The following is a 26176-nucleotide window of genomic DNA, read 5'->3' as shown; positions in this document are numbered from 1 at the left end:
AAAGTGCAGAAGTCCTTTATCTATTACTGTAATGAGTAATTACAGTACTCAGCAGCAAAGTTACAAATTTTGCTTTAAAACTGATGATCTCTCATTCCATTTTCTGGTTCCTTTTATCATGGCCTACATTTTTTTTTGGTGAGTAGCAGCTCTTTTATTTGTTTGTTCACACCTTATACATTATGTTTCTTTGTCAGGATGAATCTTGGAAGCAAGAAGGTTTCAGTTTGTCTTGTCCTGGTTGCTGCACGCTTTGTCAAACGCAACTTTCTAGAAGAAGGGGGAAGAGATTGACTCCTTTGTGGGAGCAGATGGAAAGATTCAGGGAGGCAATGTTTCAGAGTGCAAGTTGAGATAAGCAGAGGTACCTCTGCAGAATATCATATTCTGGGAGACTGCAGAGCAGAGAGTAAACCCAAAGTTATCCCTCCAGGGTGACAGAGAGACTTTATAGGGTTATTTTGTTACAGCCCAAGAAGTCAGTAAAGGTTGCTGGATGAAAACAACCCTAAATGAAATGTTCTGCTCCTCCTCAGGACACGGCTGGCAAAAGGAGCGAGATCTGTTTCCAAGTCCCCTCCTTTCCCTATTCACATTCTATTTTTTCTCTCTTTTTTTAAACAAGAGTTTCTCTTTCCAGTTAAAGTTCTAATAAAAATGGGTCTATAGAAGCTGTTTGGTCTTGTTGGAAAGCTCACATAAAAGAAAAGACATAGGCAGAACTGCCCTAAAGCTGTGGCTGGTTTGGGCTGTTGTGGGAGTACCTACCTCCAGTGGTTATTCACTTGCTAGTTAACGCTAAAAAAAGAAGTTATCATTCTTCATTAAATACATTCATGTGCTAAATGTCTTATCTGTGTATCTCACTTTGAACTGTATTCCTCACTTGGAGCAGAACCATCCTGGGAGGATGCCAGATAAAGTTTCCAAGATGTCAAAAGCTGGAGGCACTATACCCATATAATGCAAGAGAGTTCTCTCTGCTCCATTTTCCCTGACATATCCCTTAGATGCAATTATTCCATTGGATGCCTCCGTTTGTGCACAGGGAGAGAGTTAGTTGTGGGCTAGCCAAATTCTAACACATACAAAGCTAAAATCCTTTCTGGACAACTTGCAGTGCTGTCAATGTGTGCGTGATTCCCTCTTTTTTTTCCCTGTAGGTATTGCAGACTCTGCAGGATGGAAGTCAGACGATGCGCAAGGGAAGAGCTTAAGCCAAAGCTTGCTGGAGAGGACTGGGGACAGGGCTCTCCCAAAAGTACCCTCCATAAAAATGGTATCTACATTTCTTCCTTTCCCGTCCCACCCTTGCTGAAAGCAATAGCCTTCCTTAGACTCGGCCGTTTGCTGAGAAGAGCATTGCGAGTGCTGCTGTCTGCCACACTCCTCCCTCACCGTGACTGACAAGGCAGAAAACTGTGTGTATTTGGAATGCAGTTTAGGATTTAAGTGACCTAATGTTGTCCTAGAATTCAAGTAGGTATAATTTAATTTTCTATGTTGCAGAGTCCGAATAATCTTTTTTTAATTAAATGTGTCTTGGATTTAGTTTCATGCTCTTTGCACAAATATGTCCAGTGTATCTTGTGCTATAGTTACTATACTTGGACAAGGACTACTTTTCATTTACATTTTATAGTAAATTTTGACAACAAGTAAACAATGTAATGAATCAAATTAATGGGGAGGAAATGCTTATTGTTTCATATTCTTTCTGTAGAGGTTTTTCCTCCATGAGGCTGCTGTATTTAAGAGCTGGTTTAATTAATACAGTATTTTTCACTGGATAACAGCCATCTGCTGGAACTGGACATACCACAGCTGTAACTGTAAACAGTTTAAGTTTAATTTGCAAAAAGGTATCAGTTGTGCCTATTAAGTAGTCTGAGAACTACAACTAACAAATTATTCTCACTAATTCAAAAATAAAAAAGAAATAATGAAAACAATACAAAGCTGACAACAACAACAGTAAAGTTTAAAAACATTTGAGGAGCGTTTGTATTTTTCACTACCTACCACTTACATTTTTCAGCCAAAAGGGATTTACACACAGTTAATCCTGTAAGGATTAACTATTTTAATAACTAAATTTCCCAGAATTATACGTACTGAAGTTTAAAAAAAAAAAAAAAGCTAGTTTTCTGATCAATAAGTTTTATTTTTTGGGGTTTTTTTCATTAAATATTCGAGTTCCTTAATATGAATGCATTTTTAATCTGTTTGAGTTGAAACACCAACATTTTCCTTAGTATGGCTTGCAAATGTGAAGTTAAGAATACTAAACTATCCCCATGGGATTAAATGCGTTCAAGGAGAAGGTATTTTGAAAAGTTTTGTCTAGGTATTTAGAAGTTTGGGACAGTCTCTCTGTGAAGCAGAAAAGCTGGGATGCCTGCTGTAGCCTGACGAGGTGTTTGATGAAGCACAAAGGCAAAGTCCCAGATGGACTATTACTGCTTTATATATGCAAAAATTTAAAGTTTTAGTGTACCCTCTCCATCTGTTACATCTCTAACTCGTATGCTGCAGTCAGCAGCCACATCCTCTGACCAGATGAAATAAAATATACTGTCAAAAAGTTCATTGGCAAAAGTTTTGCAGCAAGAAGGAACTAGATTTCCTTGACTGCAAGCTTCCATCTCCAACCATGGAAACTATAAGCATTTTCCTTAATTAAGAGTTTTGAAGTCTTATTCATTGTACTCACTGTACTGACAGACCTACAGTTTGTGAGCGTGGTCACAGCTACAGCATCTTGCCTTTACCTGACTTACGCAAACCCTTTTTCTGTTTTATCTCTCCCTCAAAAACAAAAGAGGGCAAGTAGACTGTAGCCGGGTGAAATTTCCTCCAAAAGAAAATACACATTATGTAGTGCCTTCATTCTTTTGCAGAGAGCTCATTAAGGAGAAATGGAAGTCTGAAATACCATCAGATGAACTTACCTGCCCTACCAGGCTTACGCTATTTCTTTTAGAAAAATCTTCTAGAAGCGATACCCCCCTTCATCTGCCCCCTCTCCCTCCTTTTAAAGGGATTGAAATGAAAAAAACTAACTGTGAAAATGCACTATGTTCAAGGATAATGGGTGAATGGATTCCACTTTGTTATAGTGGCAAGCGGCATAGTCAGCGATTACGCTTCTATCAATACAACTGGAGCAATAAATAGTTGTTTTGGGGTATCCTCTCTGCTTCAGAGCTGCAAGAAGAGTTCTTTAAGAAGCTTATCACAGTGTGAAACAGTGCAGATTCAAAAAGCATGAATACTTCAGCTAAACTTCATAGACTGACAGAGCTGAGGGCCTCAGGGGGCAACCTGATTATATACTCGGATCACTTCGCATAGGTCATTATATTTCACCCATTTGCCCCTGAACTGAGTTCAGTAACTTGCATTTCAGCTAAAGCGTATCTTCCAGGGTAGAAACCAATTTTAATCTGAAATGAAGGAAAATTTAATAATTCCCTTCAAAAAAAGAATGAGAACTTGGTAGATGAATTGTAACAATTTGAAGTTTCTCCGTCAGTAATGTATTACTAGCCAACAGTGGGTCAGTGGCCTGTACGAAATACAGTAATGATCTCAAGACACATCACAAAATCTATCTTAACTCCAACTAATTGGCATCCCTGTTGGCACTTTCAGAAGAAATTACAAGAAGTGAATGAGCACTGAAAATGAGCTACTCTTTCATTCCTGTAAGGGAGTCTTTCGGCTTAAAGTTGAAGGTGTTTTGGAAGGCACATATAAAACTGTGCAGTACCAGTGGCCCTGCAGTATCCGTTCTCTGGGCAAATACAGTACTTCTGTTTCCAGAATTTTTAGTGAAACGACTGTGAGTCTCCCAGTTATTTCTATTAAGAGATGGGAAAAATCTAGATAGTATGGAGTAAAACAATCCATTACACAAACATACAGGCACAAGTTTTTTGTACCTCCGTGGCTGGACATTAGAAATGGTAGCGCAGTTTTTCCTTCTTCATATCTTCACGTAGATACAGTGTATTTAAAACAAGTTCTTCACCTACTATTCTCACTGCTTTAGGGAACACTAAACAGGCATGCCAGTCTTTTTACTGATTGTTGTCAACTCCACTTAGTACTTTGTTATATTAGTATACATTAATTTGTGATTTTATTATTGCTGCAGGGCATATACACATCATTATGTTTCAGGGCAGTGGCTCATCATTACGGTGATTATTCAAGAACGATGTGTTGATGGCTTTAATGGGCCAATAATCCAGTAATGAAGGCTCTGTAATGGAATTCAGTACTGTTGTGAAATTATTCAGTACTCCATAGTGATATGATTTGCAGAGCTGTAAAGCTGTGCAAGTAGAATAATCTGTTAATACATCTTTTTGCAGCTTTTCAGGGTTGTTATCTATGTGTTATTTAGGAATGCTGGCTTTCACGCATGTGAGATTTCCTCGAGCTATTGGGGTTTTTTTGGATAATACAGAAATTTGTTTATTATTTTACTAGTTGACTGCAACCAGATTTTTAGAAGTCTTCATTCTTTTAGATAACAGTCATGAAACTAGAAAAATGATAGGAAAAAATATGACTTCCTGTAATTAAAATAATTTGTTATACTTTGTAAAAGAACTTATAAAATGGGCATTCCTTGTATCTTTATGAAAGTGAGAACAAATATAATGAAAGGATAAAAAAATAATATAACTTTTATTACTTTATATGTTTGGTAAATGGTATGACATCATGTGAGTGTGAAGTTATAACATCAAGTTATTCCAGCCATATTTTCCTCATTTGCATTTGAAAAATTTCTCACAGTAAAAAATATCATTGTACAAGAGTATTACTTATATGTATATATAGGTACACGTGTGTACATTTATGTAACTTACATGAATGTACATGTTTTGGTATTACTTCTGATGATATAAAAACATGAAAGTTTAATTTCTCTGGTGAATTGTAACATAATTTTCTGTGAGCCATGCAAATATAAACTTTCTTTTCTCTACATCACACTTTCAGAAAAAAACAGTACAGTAGGAAATACTATTGTCATTTGCAACCATGTGCTCCTGAGAATCTTCTGAGGTAGAGGCAAAGAAGTTTCTAGAGTGGATGATCATAGAATCATAGAATGGTTAGAGTTGGAAGGGACCTTAAAGATCACCTAGTTCCAACCTCCGTGCCATGGGCAGGGACACCTTCCTCCAGACCAGGTTGCTCCAAGCCCCATCCAGCCTGGCCTTGAAAACCTCCAGGAATGGGGCAGCCACAGCTTCACTGGGCAACTTGTTCCAGTGTCTCACCATCCTCACAGTAAAGAATTTCTTCCTACTATCTCACCTAAATCTACCCTCTTTCAGTTTAAAACCGTTATTTCTCGTTCTATCGCTACACTCCCTGATAAAGAGTCCCTCCCCATCTCTCCTGTAGGCCCCCTTTAGGTACTGGAAGGGGCTATAAGGTGTCCCTGGAGTCTTCTCTTCTCCAGGCTGAACAACCCCAGCTCTCTCAGCCTGTCCTCATAGCAGAGGTGCTCCAGCCCTCTGATCATCTTTGTGGCCCTCTTCTGGACTTGCTCCAACAGGTCCATGTCCTTCTTATGCTGGGGGCTCCAGAGCTGGAGGCAGTACTCCAGGTGGGGTCTCACCAGAACAGAGTAGAAGGGCAGAATCCCCTCCCTCAACCTGCTGGCCACACTTCTTGGACATTCAGTCCAGGATGCGGTTGGCTTTCTGGGCTGCAAGCACACATTGCCGGCTCATGATGAGTTTCTCATCCACCAACACCCCCAAATCCTTCTCCTCAGGGCTGCTCTCCATCCATTCTCCACCCAGCCTGTATTTATGCTTGGGATCACCTCAACCCAGGTGCAGGACCTTGCACTTGGCCTTGTTGAACTTCATGAGGTTGGCATGGGGCCACCTATCAAGCCTGCCCAGGTCCCTCTGGATGGCATCCTTTCCCTTCAGCATGTCAAACACACCACATAGCTTGGTGTCGTCAGCAAACTTGCTGAAGGTGCACTCAGTCCCATTGTCCTGGTTGCCAACAAAGAGGTAAAATAACACCAGTCCCAGTACCAGTTGTTGCTAACAAAGATGTAAAATAGTACCAGTCCCTGAGGAATGCCACTTGTCCCTGGTTGCCACTTGGACATTCAGCCGTTGACTGCAACTCTGAGTCCGACCATCAGCCAATTTCTTATCCACCGAGTGGTCCATCCATCAAACCCGTGTGTCTCCAATTTAGAGACAAGGATGTAATACGGGACAGTGTCAAATGCTTTGCACAAATCCAGGTAGATTTTTATTTATGACTTTTGTTAAGAAATCATTGGCATCACAAACATGGAACAAAACAAAGTAAATCTACTTGAGATCACAAAGTCTAATAAAAAGACAACTATTTTAGAGATAACCTGTGGTGCTACACAAGGATGAATGCTGCAGAAATAGAAGATAACAGCTTGGACTAGGTTAAGTATGTACAAAATGTTTTTCCAATGAACTGTCTAAAGAATTGCTGCTGACAAAGAAATGGAAAGACAGTTATCACAATGTCTTTACTGCTTTTACACACAGCTCTCATTACTTTTTTCACCCTCAGCTGCACAAGACTGTAAGCAATCACAGACTGATCTCACTGTGTAATATTTCTCACGTTGTCCTGGTTTGGGGTGAAGCAGGGCCAAACCCCTGCTCAGTGGGAGAGGCCCCTGCTCACACTCGTTGCCGTGGCAACCAGGGTCAGCTGACCTGGGTGTTCACCCCCTGGGAGGGTCACACCTGTGGACAGGTCAGGTGACCCAAACCGACCAATCGGGTGTTCCAGCCCGTCGGCCATGCTCGGTACGAAAGCTGAGGGAGCCAAGGGGGCAGGTTGGCTCCTGTTGAAGGACTCTTCTCCAGGGGCTCTTCTTCTTTGGATCTTCTCCAGTGGCTCTCTGTCTTCAATGACTCTCTGTCTTCAATGACTGATGTCTGAGGAGGACCCCGTCGTCTCATCTGCCTTTTGATCCCGGTCAGTGTGTTCCAGTTCCCATTTGTCACTGAGTCCAGTCTGGAACATTCCCAGTGCCTGACAGTGGCATCTCCCTGGGAGCTTGATACAGTTTTGTGTATATTTGTACATATTGCTTCTATTTCATTATTTCCTTTTTTTTTTAATTTTATTGTTAATACTTCATTAATCTAGTTTTGTTCTTTCTAAACTCACAAATCTGTTTATCTCTCCTCTTCTCCTTGGAGTGAGAGGTGGGGGAGAGCATCTTTTGTCTTCTTGTTGGCCAACCTGGCCCAAACCACAACACATATTCATGTCCCTTCTCTGACTTAGAAAATATTTTCTTGATGCTCACCTTGATCTGTGAATATAAATATTGACAAGTACTTTCATTTGAAATCAGCATGGGCTAGATGTAGCGCATGTAAATTGTTATAGCTAATGAGGTCTCTTTTTTTAAGTCATCATACAATGACAATACCCAGTTTATTTACTTCCTGGCAAGGCCAAGCTTGATGAGGCTCTGAGCAACCTGATCTAGTTGAAGATGTCCCTGCTTGCTGCAGGGGGGTTGGACTAGATGACCTTTAGAGGTGCCTTCCAATCCAACACATTCTTGATTCTATGAATAATATGCAGGTTTTTTGCTATAACTTTTGGATATGCAAACCTGAGAAAACCTGAGATCATCTGGTCCCCAAATACGAGCTTTAACTTTTTTTAAGATTTGTTCTGTTTTGTAACTTTCTTTGTTCAGCAAAGAGATTTACTCTTGTTGTTTAGAGGCTACAAGTTTGATGCATCTTCTGTAGTCATATTTAACTAAAAATTTAGCAGCTATTTTTAAATCATATTTGATTCAGGTTTTCCTGCCTTCAGTGGGTACTAAATTTCAAAACCTTGATTTAACATTTTGGGAAACTGAGATAAAACCCGAATACAAGGTGATAACAAGTGATGGTCATGATATTATCTTAGTGCAGTAAATTAAAGACATTCCAGAATCAATCTGATAACATGGGAAACAATTTCAGATTACAACTACTGGCTTGGCAGCACTGGAAAAACTTTCTGTGAGGTGATCTAAAAGAACAGTACAAAAATAATCACAGAATTATTAGTTTAAATAAAAGCTGCAAGTTTGCTTTGATGTTGCTTATGATCCTTTTTATTTTTCAGTGCTGAGGTAGTGCAACAAAATAATTTAAAGTATGATGATCCCCAATACACTAGGACACCAGTCTGAAGTTATTTGGTGATTTCCTGGCTACCTCTTAGTAGTTTTTTTCGTATGCTTCAAAGGGAAAATGACATCAATGAGGTAAAAGTCATCTCATTAAATCTTGAATCGGCAATGTTGGAACTTGCTTTGTTTTATGATAAACTGAGAAGAAAAGTATTTAAAAATGAGATAGGTAATATAAATTGTGACAACCTTCTAATGGAAAAAGATGGTATAGAGGAACTTGCTGTGTATCAGATTTATTACGTGTTGTATTTGGAAGGTACATGAAGGGTTTTTGTTTGTTTTTTTACTACTGCTGTTACTTTCTAGAGCACAGTATATGCTACGCAATATGTGAATCACACCAAAAAATACTGACTACAAATGATTACTAGGCTGGAGGAAGAACATCTGCAAAGTTTTGGGGTTTTTTGTTCAGGCAGAACTGAGATAGGATTGAAAAAGGGAAAAGCTGTACACCGAGGTCGTATAATATTTTTACTCATGGAGGTAGATGACTATAACAAAAGAGATGGAAATTAGTCACTCAAGTAGACTGACTGAAGATGTGATCAGGTCACCATTATAAGCATTTAGAATGAATAATATAAAAATTATATTCACTCAGAAAAAGGACATTGATTGTGTGGTACACTGTGAGTATACTATACAGCACTGACTAAAAAAAAAAAAAAAAAATAGAAGGTATAAACAAAAAAAACATTCAAAATGTTCCGGAAACTGGAGCATACAGGACAGAGAAAGACAACAAATGTATTCCTGTGTGAATGAACACTGTCTGTATAAGAGGAAGTGGAAGAGTCCTCAGGTCTCTAGGAAAATGGGTTTTCTTACTGTTTTTTCTTCATGTGCATCAAGTGTAAATGTCTCTGAGGCAGAGCTGCAGCTCTAACTCCCGCAGTCATCTTTGTACAAGGCAAACTTGGCCAATCTGATTGTTCAGATTCTAGTAGAAGGTACATGTCCTGAAATTAATTCAAAAGACGACCAGCCCGAGACATTTAGGAAGCTCTGTGGTTGGCAGAATGTAGGGTATCTTCAAGATAGATACAGTCGTGGAACTTTGATTAAAAAAGGAGATTTTAACTCCAAATACTACTATATTCTGAATTATCTTGTATGGTGCTACTGATTTTAAAAGGGTTATCTGTAAAAGAAGTTTCTTTACTTCTATTTTCTTGCTATTTTTAGTGAACTTGTGGTTGACTTGTGCTTTTATTGATCAAAAACCAAACAAAATAAACAGTGTTTACAAGAAACGGTGAGCAATCAATGGGCAGAAGACAAGCTTTCATTGAATAAACGTACATTTCTATAGTAAAAGACCAGAAAAAAAGAAGACTGAGTTACTCTTTGTTTAATCTATAATTCATTTTGATGATGTACTGGAATATTCTGACTTGATCTCTTGGAACCTGTAAGGAAATTTGTCTATATAGGTGATTCAGAGCGATCAATCACTAATTTCTGTTAAGTCTGTCAGAACAGAAAAAAAATCCTCAAAATATTCAATATGTAGCATTCAGCTGACACTGAAAGAAAAGAAATAGATGTTTGTACTTTATGTTTACAGAATCACTTACTGTACATCTGTGTAAATATTTTTAAATTAAATTTAAGTTTTTATTTCTGTCAGCTTATCTTCTCCATATCCATGAACTTACAGAAAGGTGATACAGAATGGATACTGGACTAGAATGGGAACAATATTTTTTTTGGTCTTCAAGTGCTGGTCCACATGTGTACAAAATTAGCAGACTGAGTCAAAAGTACTAAAACCCATAATGTCTGGCAGTAAATACCCATGTCAGCTGACATGACATCCATAGCTAATAAAGGTCCAAATTGTCTACCGGTAGGCTTACATGTCCCCAGGTTTTTTTCAGGAGTAAGAAGAGTTCCTTGGCTAGCCTGAGAGACAGCTCAGCCAGTAGCGCTGTTGAAGAGTTGCAGCCATAGATTATACCAAATCCTCAGCCTACTGGAGTTGTCATTAAGATGTTATATCAACATCCCGCAGCTGTCATTATGTTGTTACATCAGGTGGTTAGTTAATTTTTATTCCCGCCCCACCATCAGGATTGGATTCTATGGCAAGATCGCAAGCGCTTAGCAGACTTTTAGCTGCATATGGAAAATTTTCTTCTGGAGTATCCCTTGTTCTGAAGTTTTTCAGCCATTGCATTAAGATTTTCAGCAGCATGATTTGTATTATTCCTGGGTTTGGTGCTGCATAAGGCTGTCCCATTCTGACTGATGGTGTATTTTCCCCTATTCTGTACCTTCACAGAAAGAATTGTCATGGTTCTGGGTGGCAAGTGAGCTTCCTTTTCATAGCTGTGTCAAGAGACATAGTACAACGTTGGCCTTCTCCATTGTCTCTTTGGGCATTGGAGAAAAACAGTCCAGCCAAAAGCACTTCTTAATGTATTCTCTAAAACAACGAAAAAGCCCCTTGATTAAAATTGGTAGAAAATACTCCCAACCTTGAAACAATCATAAATGATGCCGGCGTGCAACTTAGTCTGGCTCTGCATTGTGCAAAAGCCTCAGGTAGTATGTAAGGGCTACAGCGTAGCACAGGGGGAGGCTGTTGGAAAGGACAGTCTCATTCAGATGCAGCTCATGCCGGGTTGTGTAAGAACGCATCAGAGTCTTTATGACTTCCTGGGGTAGTAAATTTTCATCCTGCTGACAACAGGAGTAATTGCTGTGTGCAGAATAAAATCGCCTGTTTAAAAGTTTAAGTTCTATTTTTACCAGCTGTACTTCCTCATTTCTTAGTTTAAATTATCAAAGATCATCATTACTGTTGTTACTACTCATGATAGTTATGTTGTGGATAAAGCATGGAAAATTTTGCAAATTGACATGATACTGTGGAGGACAGAGAAGTTATATAACTTCCTCTGTACTAAAAGTTGTATATTCCACATTATCCTTTGTATTGATTGCTAATGATTTAAAACTCTTTTGGCATTTGGGAGATGTTTACATTGACATTTCTGCAAAGGGGTTTGGAACTCTCTTGTAAAAAGATGTTATACTAGCTTTCCACTTCAGTACAAGGTACACAAATGAAAGGAATGCCTTCATTAATAAAGCCTCTATAGATACCAGACTAAGGTTATCTTGTCACAGCTGCCTCTGCTTGTGCTAAAATTGTGGTTTAAAAAATAGTGTCATGCAGAAATTAAGTGAGAAATAGATTAAAAAGTGAGAAAATGTTAATATACTCTAGGTGGTGTTCTGCAAAATAAATAAATATATGCAGGATTATGTTCTGTAAGCAGTGGCTCAAGCAGAGCTGACAAAGGCCTTTTTTCTCCTTAGAGCCTCTGAAAATTGTGTATACTTGCTCAACTGTTGTTTTTTTCATACCGGAGCATAAATCAAAGCCTCTGTATCAGCTCAATCTTTCCTTGAATTTTATAATCCCCTTTAAACCTCGATTTTTTTAAAACTCTGCTTTCCATGGCCAAGAAAAGAATCATCAGTTGTGGTAGGTCTTATGACACTTAGCATTAATTAATGTGCTACTCAACATCTCCAATGTGAACATAAGCACACTAAAAAAAACCAAACCTAACCGTTTAAATACTATGTCACAAATTCATAACTCCTAAAAATCTGTTGAGTTCTGTTAGGTAGATTCTAGTTATTAGTAGGAAAAAAGCATTCCTGCTATGTGCATAGGCAACACAATGGCTTCCCATGAAGAAGAATCCCTTGCATCCATCGTGAAGACATTTAAGTAAGAATATCATTGGAATTGTTAATAGCTCTCAAATTGTAAAAATACTAATGATGTGATGCTGTGCTTTTTTCACACAGAATATCAAATACTTGCAGTGATCTATTTCAAATCTGTATCACAAAATCACTTGAAACTCAAATTTTTTTGATCTTGAAGTGGAGTTGAGTATATTGGAATTTAAACATTTTATTGCCCTTACACATAGTTTCACAAAAAGTTATAGCTCTCAAATAGTCTGAGAAACATTTTTTTTTTTTGCAATAAATCATGTGTCTTTTTAGAAGAAGCCAACTGAAAATAATGGTACTTCTTTATTTACGTAGAAAATTCTCCAAATTATTAGGAGTATATATGTGCATGCATTTGAAATTTCAAAGCTCAGAAATGGTTCATCTGATTTATTTCTCTTGTGTATGTGTTCTTTCCATCTTTCACATTTCCCAGTTTTCAGATAGGCTTATTCCCTTCCCACACTCCACGTGATATTTCCTACTTTGTGAAATGACTGACCACAGTTCTGTTTCTTTCATATTGACAGGGCTTATACTTCTGGTTTTAGCAACGCCTTTAGCATCCTCTGGCCTGATAAAAATCTATTGTACCCCAGGCTGAGGCAGGCATGTGGCTCAGTCTCTTTCTCAGTGTTCATTCCACAACTGAACAGCTTTTTTCCGTCTACTGCTGCTTGGAATTGGTTAAATATCCATTTCTGCCAGCAATAAATCTATAAGATTTGTAAAAGAAAAAAATCAAGCACTGTACCTATTTCAATATTGTAAATGTTTCATTTTTTTTCTGATAAAATTAAAAGTGATTGTGATGAGACTTTTTTTATATTTCTTTTGTCTTGTTATGAATATGCAGTAAACATAGTAATCCAATCCTGCCTTTCTGCATTATTCATATTTTAGTTTCTACACAGATTAGGCTACATACCTTAGTGAAACACGGGTCATTTTTGTGTGTACACACAGTACCATTTGTTACTTGTAAAATAACGTCACGTGAGTATTTTAAGCAGTTACAAATAATAGAGTAGTTTCATTGGGTCAAAATACAGCCTCAGTTACCTGTGTGAGACAAAATCTTGAATCAGTAGAACAATTGCCTTTGCACCTCTGAGTACGCACTCAAGGGAATTTTTTAATGTTTGTGTAGAGGTATGCCTTAATTGGTAAAGCTGAATAATAGAGTCAGAACCGAGTTTTTCTTTGTCTTCCTTTCTGACATTAGACTAATAAATTACCTGTTTCTGGAGAAAAGATGTTGTATAATACCCTTTTCAGATGAAATACTGCGTTCAATGTGAGATGAGGAGTAGGAACACTAAGACCCGTGATGGAATATGAAAAATGCTCTTACCAGATATTATTATTACAACAACTTGGCAGAAAAGAATTTTAAAAATCTGTTTTGTCAGCCTGCAGTACTCACAATAAATAGATTTTTATTATTTGTTAGTCCATATGTTTCATTTATACTTTGGATATTAGTTCTGTTCCAAAACTTAAATTATTTAGTCACTTAAGACACAGGCATTGTTTTTAAGACACTGGAGAGAAAAAAAAATAGCCTAAACCTGAAGTTTGAAAATGGAGACTTATTCTGTTTACATTGTGTTCCATTTCTGAACTAGGTGGTCATCACCTGTAGATCCTGTGGGCATGTGGTCTTCTGTTCTATTAAATATTAAACAGGACCACAAGTTTTAAAAGGCTTTTACCAGGTACTGATGAAGGCAATAAGAAAAATTCTAGTGATGCACATAATGATTGCAGCACTTAAACCATGTCCTTTCATCTCCCTCAGCTTCTTCTGTAAAGGAAAATTTGGTCTCTCCACTTGGATTACTGGACCAAAGAGTTTTGTCTTCTGTAAAACGAAGGAAAGTTTCTTAAAAGTAAAAACCCACCTGAAATACAAAGGTTAAGTCCAGACAGGATGGATAGGTGTCTTTATGTCCACCATGCCCAGCTGTATTACTGGAAAAACGAGAAGAGGGAGCAAGAAGGAAAAGCCTGTTGCACAGCTAGGGACAGCCCAGGGATGTGGCTATGTACATACTCAGACCCAAGAACTACCATGAAGCGTTGTAACCACTTTATATAGAGCTAACACATGAATAATATTTTTAAATGCCCAGATATGCAAAAATATGGAAAAATATGTGCACTTTGTGTGCAACATGCAGAGTATCTTTGGAATCATGCTGATACAAACACCTCTTTGAGTACACATTTGGCAGCTTATTTGTTAAGGTTAATTCACGTATTCACATCTTTGTGTTTATTTCTGAAAAAATATTTTTTTTTTCCAAGATTCAACCAAGCTCAACTTACATTAATAAAAAGATTTATACTGAATTTGGTGCCCTTTTGTTCAAGTCATTGGTAAAGACATTTGTTTCACCGTTGGATAAATTATTGGCAAACTTTCCTCAAGAGCAGCTCAGAAGAATTCATATTGTTTTCTGATCTATGATCATTTTTATTACAAAGTGAAAATGTTATGCTTAGGTTATGCCTATGCTTTTTTTACTGCTTCTACAAAACAAAATTCAGAACTGTTGTTTCCATAAAGTCTGAACTCAGCAATATGCTCTTCAATAATTGCTGAGAAGCCTTTATGCTGCTTTATTCAAGTCAGATGAATTTTCCAGAAACAGAATCACTGCAGCAGACATGGGAAGGAGATAGAAAAAGGAGATAGCGTGTATTGTGGCTTATATATTTTTTTTTCTTTGGTGGCTTGACTTCAGACAGAAAAAGGCTGTGTGTATTATACAAGCAGTACATGTTTACTATCTCAGAAAAATCACATGTAGCTGGGAAAAAGAAAAAAGCTGTGATCTTCTGTTCCTGCTGTTACTGATAACATCAGTTATTAGTTTGTCTTGTCCTTTCCTCCATGTCTCTGTCAGATAGATTGCCATAACATATCTGGAAAGGGCACACGTGAAACATACGACATGATTCATTTCCTCAAAGGTCAAAATGAGATGGAGTTTTGTCTGACCCTACAAGAACAAGTCACCCACTGTAACTGCAGCATTTGCTACTGAGAAAACAAGACAGCCAACAGACGCTGAAGGAGAAAACAGAAACTTGTGTCACCCATGCAGTGTGATGGTGTGAGGACAAAGACAAAAGCTGAAGGGGAAAGCTTATATATATATATTTCTATGAGGCAACCACACAACCCTGGGAGCAGATGCAAGGGGAATCAGCTTTGTCTGCCTTCCCACAGCAGCTGTTTTCAGCAGCAAAGCCATCTTTCCTCTCATAACTTCCCTCAGAGACTTTGAAGCTCAAAGCAAAATGTGCATTTCCCACATTCACATTTATAGTTAGATGACTGAGTACAGATTCTCCCTCCTTCATAATTCCGCACAAGTTCAGCCTTTTCCCACTTCTGTTCCTATTCCTCTCTGCTTCATTATTTCTGTATTGACAATGGACTTCCTGGAAAGCTGTTCCTCCAGCGTTAAGCTCCTGATTGGTACATACAGATCTCTAGGAAAATGTCTCCATGGGCTGAGAGCCTTTTTCATCGCCTTTTTCTTCTTCCCAATTAGCAGTCAGGATGAACAGTTTCTTCTTCAGGGCAGCAAGCACCGTTACTACCCAAGTCTTCTCTTCAAACTAAGGTAAAATGGATAAAAGAAAATAGCTCAGCAAGGAAAAACTAACCCCGTATTGGCTGGCCCAACAGCCTCACAAACTGCTGTTTGAGTAGGATGGTCTGGTTGTCAGTGAGGGAACAGGCTTATCTCGAACTAGGAAGGCAAGCAAAAATAGCCAAGTCATGAGTCTTGGGAATTCCTGCATCTCTGGAAGAAACAACCAAAGAAAGCCTCTCTCTTTTGGGTGTCAGTGCTTGCTGCCTTTCCTCTCGTCCTCCTCTAGGGTAACTGGAATAAACCATCTTAAAAAATAAAAATTCCTATCTAATTGGCAGTTTATAAAATACCCCTGTCCCCAAACAGCCCAAATGTTGATAGGGAAAAGTGTGGACATGCTGCGTGGTAGGCAGTTCACTTTAAGATTAATAAAAGAACCTAGCTAGTCATAGATTGTTAACCTGTGTAAATGCTTGGTTCACGCGGAGTCCGTGTGAACCACAGAGAGCAGTGACCCCGCACGTTTCTCCAAGGGGTAGGTATGCAGTGTGGTGTTGTAGTAAAGCTTGCTGTGCGATGTCTGCATTAAAATATATCTCAATAAAAAAGGCAGCAAGTTGGGAATGAAGTCGAGATCTCCCTGTCAGATTCTGCGTATTGCTTGAATTCCTCGGTAACCAAGATGGGAAAACTTACGTGTCCTGGAACATTTTGGATTTTCCAGCTACATCATTTGATCTAATAAATATTCCCCCTTGCCACTCGTATTCTTAGATAACCCTGCCAGTATTAATACCACTGCACCACAGCTGTACTGCTACAGGCAGGAGTTGGTATTTCCTGCTTATTTTGCTTTTTGTGGTCCTAAATTAGGACTGTAGTTTACATGTGGTCTGATTTCTTCTCCCTTAGGCGAGGCAGCATGGTGATGTGCACAGCATGACGCATTTAGCTTCAGGCTAAGCAGCAGGTCCTTCTTCGTTTTGTGAGCATTTAGCTTCACTTACAGACCCCGGTGTTACACGGGATGGGGAATTTGGCAGCAGGTGAAGTAATCAGCCTACCTTTTGTCGCAGGGGTATACCTGGGAGTCAGAGCGAATAGATATTGCTAACAGCAGCTTAATGTTACTCCTGCCACACAGTTTACGACTTCCCTCACTTATCTAAAATGTTCTTGCACTTAGACATATCCATATTTAGCTGTATCCTTTTAACTAAAACGATCATTGCAAGTTTTGTGCTCTGGTTAGGTGTACTGTACACGATGCAAAGATACCATTTGAAGTTATATTTCTCACTTGAATGATACGAATGTTCTTCCCCCGCCTTATAAATGTCTTGATGTGTTTCTTTATTTGAAAACAGCTGCAGTGTTTTTGAAAACTATTGTCCTTTACTAGTCTTTCCAGCTAAGAGGAGTGACATTGTCATCCTTTTATGCCGCATGAAAGCTTTTAACTTGCAAACACAGCCTCTCTCACTCACATAGGATCTGATTTATGTACTCTGAAAAAAAAAAAATGGCAGCAACATTTGCTTTTTAATAACATACAGAAAAAATACTTCAAAGTCAGCCATGCATGAAGGAAACATACAGGAAGGGACCTTAAATACAAGCTGCTGACAGATCATGAACCAAAACTGCCTTTTATGTGTCTTGAAGAGAAAGCTTTGTAATCATCTATGCCATCAGTAGTGACAGTATATTCGTGGAAATCATTATACCAAAGTGTTGTAAGGCTTGGGATTATCCGAAAGAGTAGGGAATGTTCATTTATTCATGAAGTAAAACTGAAAGGCTTCTGTGTAGTGTTGGGCCCCTCTTTAATTAGAACATCAGGTCAGATAGGCATTAGTTAGACTTTGCCTGAATAGTAAGTTAATTATTTAAAAGAACATAAGAAAGCAGAATATTTCTCTAGGAAGAACAAATAGGTTAATTTCAGGTATTTATTCTTAAAAGGTTGTCAAGAATCATTGTGCTACACTTAAATCCAGTGTGAAGACATTCGTTAAGCAGATAAAACATAAAAGATGTTGGATTCACTGTAATAGTGAGAAAAGGGAAACAAATGACTACCCAAATTTAATTTTTTTCTAAAGCCCAGTAGATAAGTATTCCTAATTTCCAGAAGAGGTAAAACAGGAGCAGGCAGAAAAAGACTTGACAGTATGTGTGTCTTCCACAGACCCAGCTTAGAGGGACCAGCCTCTAGAATTGAGATGAATAGTTTCTTAACATCCATTCAGTCTTTGATTCAGAACTAGTTAAAAAAAAATAAAAATCCTGCCAGGTGTCCTGCAGACATCACTGTTGACCAAAGGTAGTTTTCAGTTGATCTAAAGCAACACTAAAAAAACCCTTAATGCTTCCCTTCCAAGGAGGGATTTGTGTGTCATCACAAAAATGTCTGGGCAGATTCTGCCCACATAAAGGCTGCTTGCCATTACTAGTAACTTTTATTTATATCTTTGTTTTGTACCAATGGCTGATTCACAAAATATTGGAGAATGGTGTAGTTTAATGTCCTTTATGAAGAATGTTATTATATTTTATTCAAAATATAAGTTTTTCTAAACCCGAAGACACTTGAAGACTCAAAGGTTGATACTGTAATTGTGTAGGCACCACATTAATTTCTGATTGCTGACATATTTTTGTGCTATAACCCTAGAAGAAATATGTATTTCTGAGGTTTATCACAATTTCACAAAACAGAAGCTCAGAATATATTAGAGTTTTTCTGAAATACTTCTATTCGTAATAAACAGAAGGAAATTCTGAAAATCAACATCAATATCAAAAAAAACCCCTCTACTTGAAACTAGACTTCTGACAATATCCAGGCAAGTTTGTATTCTGGCAGGCTCTATTAGAAAACCCACTCCAGAGAGCATTAGCACATGCTGTCTCAAGAACAAAAGTGAGTACTGTGTACATTTACCTGAAACTTCCTTACAACAATTTCTGTTTCTTTCAGACAGAAACCATTGGATTATCAAACATAATGCATGTTAGAACAGAGAGGAAAGGAATGGGAGCGCACCTATCAAATTAATTTAATTTTAAAGGAAGAAAACTTTATGCTGTGTCTTTTTCATAAGACAACTTTAAATTCCATATAAATATTTGCAATCTTTGACAGATTCTAGAATCCCTTAGGGAACATCTCAATATATCTCGTGACCATGACAAGCAAATTGACGGTAATTACTAACCAAACCAGAGCTGAACTGAGGCTTTAGCGATCTTTACTTTGTTGTCTTCCTGCCATCTCTTAAACACAATCAACACTGCTGGGATAACTTCACCTAACAAAAATCTGTTACATAGGAAAAGCCACTGTGACCTTAATAAAGCAGTTAGGACTGTTTAAAATTCCTCAGATATCTTGGAACAATTCTATAATATTTCGATGTTAACTGTATCATTAATGTCAACAATAATCAATACCGAATATTTGTCATTCAGAGTGTTTTAGAATAACGTGAGTATTTGTGAACGATGTTGAGTGTAATCAGAATGACAAATACAATTCTTGTAAAGCATTAGATTTCAAGGAAATCCTGAGGGAAAAAAATTAGGTCTACATTAACACAGTCAAAACTGATTTTGACAATCTAACAGGTGTTTTGATGTAAAGCCTGAACCCGTTGCTACTGAAAAGAAGTGTTCATTATTTTATGTATTGCTCTACCTTTAGAGGTGAAAAACATGCTAAGGAGCTTGCTCTTCCGTTTGCTTCATGAAAGTTACCATTTTATGGTGTAGGATATGTTTTTCTAAATCATAGTCTCCAGTTGTTTGGTACTATAGATGCTGTGGTCATTGCAGGATGAATTCCAAGGTCAACTTTGAAACTGAGTAAAAAGCCTTTGCTGATGAACTTTAAAGTGATAGATGAAATAAAAGAGATGTGCAACAGACAGTGGAAGGGATGGCTGAAGAACGACTATATAGGGTCAGCAGAGGGTTTCTCTAGATGGACATTTTTTTTCTAATGTCACTCAATAATGGTTGTCAACCATAAGTGTCAACCAGTTACTCCCATAGGGAATAATATCCTCCCTGATATTTCCACTTCCCTTCCTATCCCCACTTTAGGAACTTCCTGTTCCAGAGGTGCATCTAAGACTGTTTGGGTTTATAGTTGCCAAAAGATCTATTTTTCATTAATTTAGCAAATCCATTTCTGAACTCATTTGTAGAGGGTTTTTTAGCAATTCCTCTGACAACAAGATTCCCAGTGTAATTATATGTTGTGGCTGTCTGAGAAGGTACTTCCTTTTTTTTTGTTTTCAGCCTACTGCTCTTTATTTCATTTGAAGCCCATTGTCCTATTAGAAAAGTAAAGTCATCACTCCCTAGTCATCTTTGTCATCCCTTTTAGGAAGCATAGATTACTTTTCAATTTATTATCTCTTTCCTAAATGAAATATTATTTAAAGTCTTCTTGCATAAAAGCTATTTAAGTTATACATACAAGTTATATTTAAGTTATCCTTGTCTTTCTAACCATCCTTTCCTGAACTTATTTCAACTTTACCATATTCTTTTGAGGTAGGTTGATGAGAATTTCACTAATATGTAATTTGGATCAGTTAAGCATTTTGTGTTTGATTTAGAATTTTTTTTAAACCAATGAAAACCCCATTATATATTCATAAATAAAAATTTCTAAAATGCATATTTGTTGTTTTAAGTATAAACACAACAACAAATAAATTCATAAATGAATTCAGGATGCATCTCAGCCTTCTGTATTGTCAGCGTGGTCCCTCTCTATATTCATGCAACTGTATGAATGAGTCCACCATTGCAAAAGTTGCAAGTCACATTATCTTTCTATAATGCTTGATACATGTAGGCAAAAAGATTTCAATAATTCTTTAATTCCAGGAAAAAAAAACTTTAACATTTTAGTAACCATGGGATATGACATACTTTTCTTAGTCCTTTGAAGTGCACAATTGCCTTCTAAATGAAGGAGTTGCACATTTGAATCTGCACTTTGGTGTACACTCTGTGAATGTAACAACACATTCTCCTCACTTCTTGGGGCAATGTAATCCCTGGGGTGGTCAGAAGTGAACTTTCAAGAAGTGTTACCAGTGAGATTTTACAGAGAAAGCCATTTAGGCTATAAAGATTTGTCAAAGAGAAAGAGATAAAAAATATAGAGTAAAAATGCATTTGTCAGCTTCGGTTCATCTATGTATTTCTGCTATAATGTCTTCTATGGAATGAGATGTCATTACTAAGTTGTGCATTGCTCCAACATAGCCATCCATTACAGTAAAGCAGAAATAGCACATTCCATTAATCACAGACACAAGGTTAAATAAAGATGTAAGCATATTGGGAAAGCAAGGCTTCAAGTGTACATCACCTTGATATATTAAGCAAATGTCTTAGAAGGGGTTGAGAGAATAATAGTAGTAAAATTAAGCAGAGCTGTATTAGCCATGCTTAACTCAGTAATACTCATTTATATTGCTGTAAAGAAATTGATTATTTGAGTTGTCTGCCATAGAGTAAGCAACATATGGTACATAACATTTGAAATCGGAGGGAATTTACTAAAAAAAATGAGGACTTCAAATTGACTCAATCCATTTGGTTTGATAAATATCCCTTTCAAATCTATTTTTTTTTTCTTACACGTTACTAAGCTGTTCCTTCTACGTTACAGAGATGAATGCACACAGAATCCCTGGTCAATTCATTCTCGTGTCAGTGGTCATTCCAACACTCTGTGTTTTGATAAATAAAGACCCCAATATGGGCCAGGATAACTTTGTGGGATGTTATAGTATGGATGGTTGACTTCTATGTATTAAGAAAGGGACGGTAGCCATTCCCATTTTGCTCCATTCCTTTTTTTTCCCATCTTTTTCTGACTTTTCCATTTATTAGTTCTGTTTCTTCTGTTGCTTTCTTTTATACTGTTCTTTCTCCCATTTTGCATCCTCCCATTCAGCATCCCATTTCCATTTTCTCTGCAGCGTGGTTCAAAAAGTATCATTGCTTTCAGCAACAATGGACGTTTACGGTGCTCTGCAAGAGTAAAATATACCAGATAAATAACAGTCCCTGCCAAAACCAGCTTGCAGTCTAAAGGATCAGAAATATAGTCATTGATGTGTAACTACATTTCTTGCTTGCATGCCAGGTTTGAACTGGTGGCTAGATTTGGGCATGGGATGAAATTTTTTCATAGTAATATCAAGTACTCCTCCTGCATGGGGCTAGTTCATCTCCTGGTTCAATTTGGACACTTTATCATCAAATTACCTGTTTTTCATAGGTATCTGCCATTATTCCTTGAGATAGTTTCATTGACAAACATCCTACCCAAGTGTCCTAAAAGGTTGACGTTCTTGTTTGTTTCTTTTCTATCATCAGCTGTAATCATAACTAATACAGCTAACTTGCATTGAATGATCCCAGTATTTTAACTTGAGTCAAAAGAACTCCTGAAATGCTTTTTCCTCACAATATTTGCAGGAGTTCTAAAGTGTAATAAGTGTAATGTTTTCAGGAATAAAATATTTATTTCTGATTTTATATATATATTACAGATATTACAACCCTCTTTTACTTTGCAATAGTTGTTTCATAAGTGTGCAGTATAGACAGGTAGGAGATCACTGTGGACATGGACATTTATTTTGAGAAGTGGAAAACACGGTATTTCTGTCTATTTTAAAGCATTTTATTCAACATATTTTCTGACAAGGCTACAGAAAAACACCAATGTTTCAATATTTATAGATTATCTGAGGATATCTTACAGAAAGATAACACACTTTTTCTCTAAATGTTTCTGGCTTGCTCAATTGTATAGCTATTCCTCCTAACCCAAATTATTAATGGTGCTTTATAGCACTAAGGTATATAGTGGTATTGGGTGGTGTAGCACAGTATAAAAAGGGTAAGTGGGATATACCTTCTTTTCAGGAAAGGCAACTGAATTTAACTTTTCAAATTACAGATGCCTAGAATTGCACATTTAATTTCTTCTGTGCTACATGAAAACTGCATATTGATTGGGTTTAGGGGATTAACTGTTTCACAATTTACATGCATATTTACTACCTACCTAAAGAATTAGAAATTTCATTATTAGTGCATTTTGTAAATCTTGGCCTGAAGTTGTATATTCAGTCTTTTGACTGTACCCAGTGCCTGCAGACTGGATAAGGTGGTGCTTTCATTCTCCATTTCAATCTGCCCAGGCTCTTACCTCTCATATAGAGTTGGGAAAACAGCCTAAAGTAAAAAGATTACTTAGCTGGTTGATTCTATAATTGAAAAATCAAACTTCAGTAGGTATACTAAAAGAATTTTAGCAATTTTTAGAATACCTTAAAAATATTCCATTCCTTCATTAATTTGGAAACATTCAATAGTAATTTTAATTGCTGTGAATTTATTTTAAATAAAGCACTAAGTAAATAATTTCACAAAATATAGACATGTGAAGGGCCTTCTTGCAAAGGAAAACATGAAAAGTATTTTTAGAATAAGAGTATAGGAGAACTAACTCTATCTTAACGGCAGTACTCTCTGTTGTCTAATTCTGTCTTTTCCCCAGGAAGGGAATTCTCTATTATTTTCTTTAGTGTAAAATCTAGTAGCATTTTGATTAGACTATATTTTGCAATATAGTTGCAATTGACAGGGTTATTTGACATTGAAAAAATATGTCTGGGAAATTTAATATTACAAATGTGCAAGAGCTCCCGTGCATTTTTCTTTTCCTTTAAAGAGTCATCAACCAGCAGGACTCGTTTTCTATAACAGTGTGTTGTTATTTGTTATGATGGAAAATAATTTGCAAGGAAAATAGCTCATGTATCTGTCATAAACCCTTAATCAAGAGTACAGGAAGACTTTTGACACTTCAATTTCAATGGCAGTTTGTGTATAACTCTTACCAAAAAAAGCATAAAATTGTGGGGAAAACTGCAAAAAATGTACAGGAAAAACTTTGAGGTTTCTTACAGATTACCTCTTCTTACGGTTTTATTATTTCTTACAGAAAGCCACATTTGACTTTTCCGTAATATTTACTTTGTTGCATTAAACACTGAAAGATGAGCTTCCTAATCCTGAGCCAATGCTGGGGAAGAAGGTAATGATGTTTAGGCTTATATATTTTCTTCAGTCTATATGAAAATACAGGGGACTGGTATTGATAGTCTTCTCACATTTTACCTTTACTTGACTTACACTCTAAAAATAAGACTCTACTCTCCATACAAAATTGAATTAGATTGTGTCCCTATAAATCCACATTCCAAAATGACACTGATGTTGTATCATTCCTTAAATATGCTGAAAGTTGCAGAAATGTATAAAAAGAAGTCTTATCTTGAACTTTAACTTTTTAAATAGCTAACAAAAGATTAATGAAACACAGGAAGAACCAGTAGTAAATCTTCTGCAAGTAGGTAATTTGAGTGAAGCAAATGGAGCTATATCTTTTTACTGGGTGTAACCTGGCTTAAATAATGTTATTAGTGTTACATAAATTCAGCAATATAATAAGCTAATCTGACAGTTCTCAGTAAAAGGCCCTTTCCCAGTTATATTAAATTACTTAGCTATAACTTCATCATGAAGCATTTTGTGGAATAATTCAGCAAAATAGATTAGTCATTTCCAAGAAGGGACTAATGGAAAACAAAAATATTAAAACAAGCAATTGGGGTGTTCTAGTATCCTACCACTATGGACCAAGGAAAATTCATTAACTTTGCGATGTTCTGCTTGTCAGAGTTATGAAAATCTTAAAATAATGCACATAAATTGGTCAAGTTCTAAAGTTGAAATAAATCTCAGTATATGCATGAGCAGCAACAACTTAGAATGGAGCATTTTTCAGATTTACTTGTCTTTAACTGTTGGCAAAAATGAACATGAGTTGTCTACTAGCTGTCTCGCTTTGCATCTACACATACAGACTGAAAGTTCCTTCAACCTGAGGCTCTGTGCATGTATGTTTAGTGGAAGATAAAGCTTGTTTATCTATTCAAAGGTACTTTTCTTCCAGTCACAAAATTTTTCCTCCAAACCAGATTTCTTATTGCCTTCCTATTAGCTAGAAGCCTATATATGAAAGAGGATCCTATGCATTTAGGCTCCCTCCCCTCCCTTCCTTCCCGTCTCACTGTTATCTTAGCCGCTAAACTGGAAGAACACGTGATGGCACAAAGATTTGCACTGAGGGTTTCTGACAAGGAACGGAACTGATTTCCTTTCAAGGGTTTTCTTTGGAAACTTTTTCAGCTCCTGCACAGAAATCATAGGTCTCTGGAAAAGCAGAAGAGAAAATTCACACTATTTAATTGTTTCTTCTCTACAGTATTATTCATCAGTCAGTTCTGATTCTCTCTTAAATTTTATAGTAGCCGGACGGTATCACAGAGGCTAAGTGTCTGTATTTTATTTGACTTATGAAATGGCCTTAAACTCAATTCCTGAGTTTTGGCATTTTTAAAGGAGTTAAAACGTTCTCTTATGGCTAGGTATGGCCTGAAGTGAACTGCTCGGGTCAGCATTTAAAAAATTTTGTATATAACTGAGACAAAGAGAAAACCTAACCTGCTGGATATTTAGCCGGTATTGATTACAGAATTGTAGGGGTTGGAAGGGATCTTCATAGGTCATCTAATCTGACTGCATTGGTTGTGAACCCTACCACCAAGCAGGATAAACAGTATAATCCTAGGCACAGACATATAAATCTGCAGAGAAAAAGTTGTATTGCTTTTGCTCTATGTGATTTTACAGATCTTGGCACAATAGATCCAGATGCTGTAGAACAGCACAAACAATGATAACAGAAATTGTTATCATCATCAGTACCCCTACTGAAAATTTTCCCTGTGCAAATGACTATGGACTAAAAACTTAGGGTCTGTTTTGTTAAGGTGCTTAACAATTCATTTGAGATTTCAAAAAACACTGAGTCTCTTAATTCCCATGGATTTTGCTTTTAATCATCTGGTCCCCTGTCCAAGAAAAAAAAGGGATTTTTTCTTTCATGCAATCTTCTATATTTATTTATGAAAGGCAGTGTGAGACTGCTTCACCTACTCGAGACAAAAGCCAAAGCAGAGGCATGGAAGTCCCTTTACAGAGAGTCCGGGCTTCTTTCCGATATTACAGCGTCTGCAAAGTTTGTTATCGAACTGGCTCATTCATCATCAGGAAAACACAGCTTGCTGAGACAACAGCTCAGAAAGATCAGTTCTGTCCATCCCATTCCACTTTCCCATTGAGTCTGTCCCAAGTGGGATTATCTCAAAGCTCATTGCCAAACTGCAAGGATGTTCTTGAAAATGTTTCACATTTAATCCAAAGAGTTCCCTTTTCATCCATTGTCATGTATGATGTTTTCAGCTAGTTTTGGATGATGAAAGCCATGTTAGATTCAAAGGAATTTTTTTCTTAAATGGTTATCTTGAATCTATTCTGCTGTGTCTGGAATTGCTAAGAATGGTGGATGAAATTGGTATACAGGCTCACAGGCATCAGATGCACT

The sequence above is a fragment of the Rissa tridactyla genome, chromosome 5 (assembly GCF_028500815.1).
Source record: "Rissa tridactyla isolate bRisTri1 chromosome 5, bRisTri1.patW.cur.20221130, whole genome shotgun sequence".
NCBI lineage: Eukaryota > Metazoa > Chordata > Aves > Charadriiformes > Laridae > Rissa > Rissa tridactyla.
Note: the sequence above shows the minus strand (reverse complement) of the source record.